Source organism: Oryzias melastigma, linkage group LG2 (genome assembly GCF_002922805.2).
Source record: "Oryzias melastigma strain HK-1 linkage group LG2, ASM292280v2, whole genome shotgun sequence".
NCBI classification, from domain to species: domain Eukaryota; kingdom Metazoa; phylum Chordata; class Actinopteri; order Beloniformes; family Adrianichthyidae; genus Oryzias; species Oryzias melastigma.
In genome coordinates, this window is record NC_050513.1 from 2033702 (window position 1) to 2040068 (window position 6367).

The 6367-nt window shown below is 37.9% G+C and overlaps 1 long non-coding RNA gene across 1 annotated transcript in view; it reads right to left on the reverse strand.

Moving 5' to 3' along the window:
* Positions 1 to 6367, reverse strand: part of LOC112142249 — a 10564-nt gene that overhangs the window by 3357 nt on the left and 840 nt on the right. The window lies entirely within an intron of this gene.

A 6367-nucleotide genomic window follows, 5' to 3' on the forward strand; every position in this document is an offset into this window, starting at 1 on the left:
TCGCAATATCGATATTTTGGCACACCCCTACAGAACAGTAGCTGACGGTGTTTCCATAAACTCTGAAATTTTGCAAATTGGAATTTCGATAATAAATCCTCCCAATGGAAACACCACAATTTCGAAAAAAACTCGCATTTTTCGAAAAAAAAGTTTATGCACTTAGAGGAGGTGGTATTTGGGGCGTATCAAAACAGACATTTTTCGCAAAACTGTTTTGGAAACACTTTTTTGGAAATAGATGTTCCTCTTTGTCTGTCCTGAGTGCAACACGCGGGCGGTAGGAGAGATCGAACAGCTTCACTGATTCATCTGCAGCTTCACTTCTGCAGCTTGGAGCCTGAAGATGCTGAACTCTCGTTGGAGGAAAAGCGCAAGTGCAGGGACAGAAACTTAAATGTATCCCGTCGTGTTTTCAAACAGAAAAAGGTCCAGCAGCTTACTTGCTGGAATGTTTTTTGTTTTTTTTTAAACCGCTGAACAGGTTTGTCAAGAGCACCTGAGATTGTCAATAGACTCTGCACGGCACGCGCTCTCCAGACAGAGCTGTGACGTCACCGCAATGCTCCTTTTTTAGTGAATCAAATAAAAAAAATACTTGTTCTCATTCATCGTCGTGTTTTTAATGACTTATCGCGTGAGTTGGTTTGTGCTTTATCGCGAAATGATGATTTAATGGAAACAGTGTCATTTCGAAACATTGTTTTTTTCAAAATTCCTAGAATTTCGATAAAGTTTTCCGCAAATGTGTAATGGAAACGCAGCTAGTACTGACGTGTATGCATTAATTGTCGCAAAAAGTGACGTTTAAAAACGTAAATCACCGGTTATTCATGTCCACACGCAGACGCAGAACCGGAGTTTTCCAAAATCTTCACTTTGGCCGGAGTTTTCCAAAAGCACCATTTTCGGTGACTTAAATCTTCGGTTTTGTGTGGATGATAGGCCAAAACGTATAGAAATATATTCGTTTTGGCAGATACCCGGCTACGTGTGGACAAGGCCTCAATATCACTCCCCTGCTTGCGATATTCTCGGATAAGTTTAGGATCCACCCCTAAATGTCCTGCAGATTCCTCATCAGAATGCTCTTTGGCATAAGCCACCATATGAAGTTTAAAGACAAAACTTGATTCATGCCTGTTATTATATTTCTAAAATACAGTGTTTGTGTTCATGCAAATCGCTACACTGACTTATCACACAAATACCACATAAACCTGGCATCTGTAAGATAGTGCCAGATCTGGGGAAGGTGGGCCGATCTTAAAGGAGCCAAGTCACTATTAGAGAGCAGCTTCAAACAAAAGTAATGGGCACCTGTAAGACTCCAGCTATTGAAACTAGCATCAATTAGCGACTGTCCACAATTGAAAGATATATACGGTATTGTGCATATAAAATTAAAGTGTTTGCTGATCACCACTAGCTCAGCGGGGAAAGTGTGTGTGTGCGTTAGCCTGGGGGCGGTGCTGGCGGTGCCTGGAAGGGTCTGTTCTCACTTTCTAGTTCACATGGTGAGGACCCACTGACGGGTTAGGAAAGGCTTGTGCCCAGAGCACAGGTTTTTAAATGCTCAGAAATACTGCCGGCTCATAATCCCGCTTTGGGGTTGCTTTTTTGTGAGGAATTAACATAATACATTAAAAGTTCAAGAAGCCGATTTTGCACAGTGTAAGCTAGAGGTGTAACAGATCACGGATAAAGATAAATGAGAAGCAGTTACTTTAGCGCTTCTCAAAACAAAGAGGACTTGCATGAACTTGACACGAACTCCATTCGATTTGAAAGGACAATTGATTTAAATTATGCTAGTGCGGGGTGGGGTGTGGACCGCGGTACACATATTTGCCGAACCGTGGCCTCTGATCCGTACGGACCACGGATTAAACGTGATCCGTTACACCCCTATCTTAAAGTCTGTTCACCTGAAACTCCCACTGCGTGTGGGAGGAGCTTCCGTCAAAAAAATTCTCAGCTTCATAATGAAGGACGCTAGATATCAGATTTATTTAATTTTAAGAGCTGACTAAAAGCATCGGTACACGTTTCCACTGAGTTCAGAGAATTTCCAAGTTAAGATCAGCGGCCGTCCCGCACAGGAGAAAACTGCTGCTCCGATAGAATTCTATAGTATGGCAAGCCAAAGGGATCATAAATCAGCAGGAAAAGCGGGCACACCAGTGCCATGTGTTATGGATAAAAATTATAATTTTAAATATTTAAATGTCTCCCACAGTTAGTTTCAATAAAACAATACAAAAAAAATGTTAGGTTTAATATTAACTGTTTTATTTATGATTTAATTTGGACATTAGGCGAGTGGGATGAGAACATTTGTATTTTAAGGGGAACTCCAGATGGATCTGGTATTTTCAACACTATTTTTAAGAATTCTTTTCTCTCAGTTTTTGTAGATTTGGTCTGAAGATATGTAAATGTAATCAGAAACTACACGTTTTAACATTTGTTTGCGTTCAAAGTTTAGATATGTTTTGTTTTAATAAATGTTTTGATGTTACATAAATGAATACCCTACTGTGTAGGTGAAGGACTGTATATGTGTAATTAAATGTATATTTTGAAGAGTTTCCAAGAATTAATGTAAACAAATCTTCAAAATAAAGTGTTGGTAAAGCTTCCTGTTTTCAAATAAAACTAATGGGTGTTTTTTTTCCGTTCAAAAAAATTAGACTGAAGTTCCACTTACTGACATAAATTCTGGAGAAAAAAAAAAACCTTCAACATCGGAGCTTTAGCTCTTGTGTTTATATTGTTTTAATTATGGTAACTCTTAAACAGTCGACGCAATTAAAGTAGCTTCATTTTCAATTTGGAACTGAAACTTTTGTGCATTTAAAAAAATCTTTTGTTTAAACACTTATTTTGTGACTATTCAGTTATATGTAACTTAAAACAGTCAGACAAGTTAGATAGGATTTGTTTTTAGAGAATAACTGAAAATATACTTTATTGTCATATATTGTGAAATATATCGTTACTTTGATGCAAAATAATTTATTTTGTGATATACATTTTCTCCATATCGCCCAGCACTAGTATAAACCATAGACTGTATAATCACTAGATAGCCACCCATAGACTTCTATTGAAAGATAAGTTATTAATCTGTCCATATATTTCCTTCAAAAATCATTTTTGGTCTGATACCTTTGGTTTTTTTTAAACTTCTTGATAATCTTTGTTTTCATACTTTCTTTTTCTTTACCGCAAGTTAGTCAAGTTATAAACGGAACAATTATATGCCTCAATTAGAGCATGTGGTGCCCGCTTGGCCACACCTCGAACGTTTCATTGACAGCTTCTCTTGAGTCCCTTTCAGTGTAAGGGGGGTGGACTTCTCTCAAGCTGGCTACAGAGAAAAAATATGGCGCCCAAAAATGAATAGCCGGAAGTCCCTTCACCTGCCGGAGCCGGCCACAACAAAAAAATTGTTTTAAGCTTTTGAACTTTTCCCTTTTTTCTATCTTTTATTGACCCTTTTTGCTGTTTTTTTCTCTGTTACACTCTCTGTCACAGAGAAAAAAACTGAATGAGACCCCCCTCACAGGAGTTGCTCTAAAAGGCTGACTCAGACCAATTACTATTGACTTTTGGGCTGCAAATGGCGGTGTAATATTGTAATACTGAATTGGCTTAATTTGGCTTGAGACGGAGGTAAGGCATTTTCTATGGGTGATGTCACAGCCGGCTTCGTCCATTTCCATTTCCAGTTCCTGAGATATTAACAATTCATTTGAAGGTCATTTATAGGTCACTATAAACCGCCTAAAGCAAATTTGCCCGCAAAGTCAGAATAAAAACAGTCCTCTGCTCACTGAGTGGCTAGTCTCTCAACTTGCTATCGACTGGAATATTCCATTACAGCAGAGCGATGGGGGAGAATGAGACACTTCCGCGTGATCAGTCTTATGGTATTTGTGATTTGGGGTGTATTTCTATCTATTTTTTTAATGACAGAGTTAATTAATAATGGGCGTAAAATGTGTTCCTTTTTGGGGCCCTCAAGGTGTTTGGGGGCTATTACCTACTTATGACTAAAATTAAGTCCACCTCACAGTTTGTTTACACTCTTACTCTATAATTAACCTCACAACCCCAAGATAACATTAATGATTAAACAGAAAGGGTGAGCAACATTGGAGCTATCCAGCCATACAGACCAAACAAAGACGTTAGATGTGTTTGAGATCCCCAGGAGCTGCGCAGATCGCCTGGATTGCGGTGCATGTTGGTTAGTTTCTTGCACTGACGTCAAATGTGCGCCGTCACGAAGTATCGCGAGAAAGGGGCGGGTTCAAGGCGCCTTCCTAAGCCAGCGCAGCCAGAAAATAGGTACCGCGCCGGCGCTGACTACAAAACAATGCATTGTGGGAAACTGTCCACACAGTTCTTGTAGTTCGCTGTGTAATAACTGGCGCTAAATGAAGGAAATCGATGTATTTTTTAACTCCTTCTGGAAGATAGTGAATCACTGATGAAAAAATAAACAAGATTTCAAATAATCTGTGGTCATATTTGTTATTGTTGTCTCTAAAACTTAACTTTAATTTAATTTTATTTATTTATTTGGGACAGTGCACATACAATGAATCCCGCAGCTATTTTATTAACAGTTTTACTCTAAAATATGTTAAAAGAATCATACAAAAGACACAACAGCACTAATCATACTAGGAGGAGTGGCAAATTAACTTTCAGACGAATGTTAAGGACAACCCCCCAACTCCTTGTTCTCGTACAGTCTCGCCGTTCATCTTCATCTCAGGCGCCTTTCTCCGCTGTATTTTTCACACTCCCAAGCACCTAAGAACAGGTCCTGTTAAAAAACTACTGCACCTAGACAGCTCAAACCAGGATTAAATTTTGCTTTAGATAGTAAAGAATAAATTAAACACAGTTTCTGATTTGTGAAAGCTTTTACTCATTTGTGAAAATGTGAAATAGAATGATTTTATCACATTTTTTGTATTCTGACCATGCAAGAACAGGTCCTGTTCAAAAACTACTGCACCTTGACAGCTCAAACCAGGATTAAATTATGCTTTGGAGAGTAAAGATTATGTCAAACACAGTTTCTGATTTGTGAAAGCTTTTTCGGATTTGCAAAAAGCCTGGTTTTTAGATGAATAAACCTCTATTTTTTCAAAGTTCCTCCTCTTTTCCCCTCCCCCCAATAACAGCTTCACAGTTGCTACCTTGCATTTTCTTTTTCAGCAGCCATAATAGTCCAAGTTGTTGTTTTCTGAGTAAAATACATTTCCTATCAAATTATATAAAATTTTAGTAGCATTTGTGAGCAGATGATATAGTGATTTGTAGTGAGAGCAGGGAACAGGTGGAGGTGGAGTTAGAGAGGTGGAGGTTTGCCCTGGAAAGGAGAGGAATGAAGGTTAGCCGCAGTAAGACAGAGTACATGTGTGTGAATGAGAGGAACCAGAGTGGAAGAGTGAGGTTACAGGGAGAAGAGATAAAGAAGGTGGAGGAGTTTAAGCTGGCACCCAATGGACAGCAAGAATCCAAGAAGGAAGGACGAGGCGACATTGCAATTTCAAATTTCAGCATAAAAAAGAAACTTGCAGCCAGCTGTCAGGTTGGACTCATAGTTATGGTCAGGGTAAGCATATGCGACTGACTCACAAATATGTCATTCATTCATTCATTCATTCATTCATGTTCCAGACAAGAAATTTAGTTTGAAAAGGAGATAAAAGTTCATGGATTAAAATTAAGAATATGGAAGTAAAATTATTGTATAGAGACAAAAATGGCTATGGCCTATTATAGTAATAGTTATTGTATGTATCCTAATTTTGGTAACATTTACAGGAATTCTGGCCAAATGTTTTTTCTGGCATTTAAAAAATAAATATTTGTTGTTTAAAATAACTGTTAAATCCCATTTTGTGCATTCTAGTCATCTGCCTAGAATTTGTCTCGCCCAAAAGCAATGGACTAACTGTTATGATTTCAAAAATATAAATTCAATTTAAGTACATAAAATTTTCCATTTCACATTTTCACAAATCAGAAACTGTGTTTAATTTATTCTTTACTATTCAAAGCATAATTTATTCCTGGTTTGAGCTGTAAAGGTGCAGTAGTTTTTGAACAGGACCTGTTCTTAGGTAGGGCTGGGAATCACTGGGTACCTCACGATACGATACGATACGCAATACATGGTTCACGATATCGATAATATCGCGATACTGCGATAATTGGTAAAAATCCTCTCTAATAACTAGCATTATATAGAATAACGTGTTTTTTTGTGAAAATATATCCCCGTCTATATTTTTTAGCTTAAACACAATCATAATAAACAACTTTTCTTATTTTGTGCAAC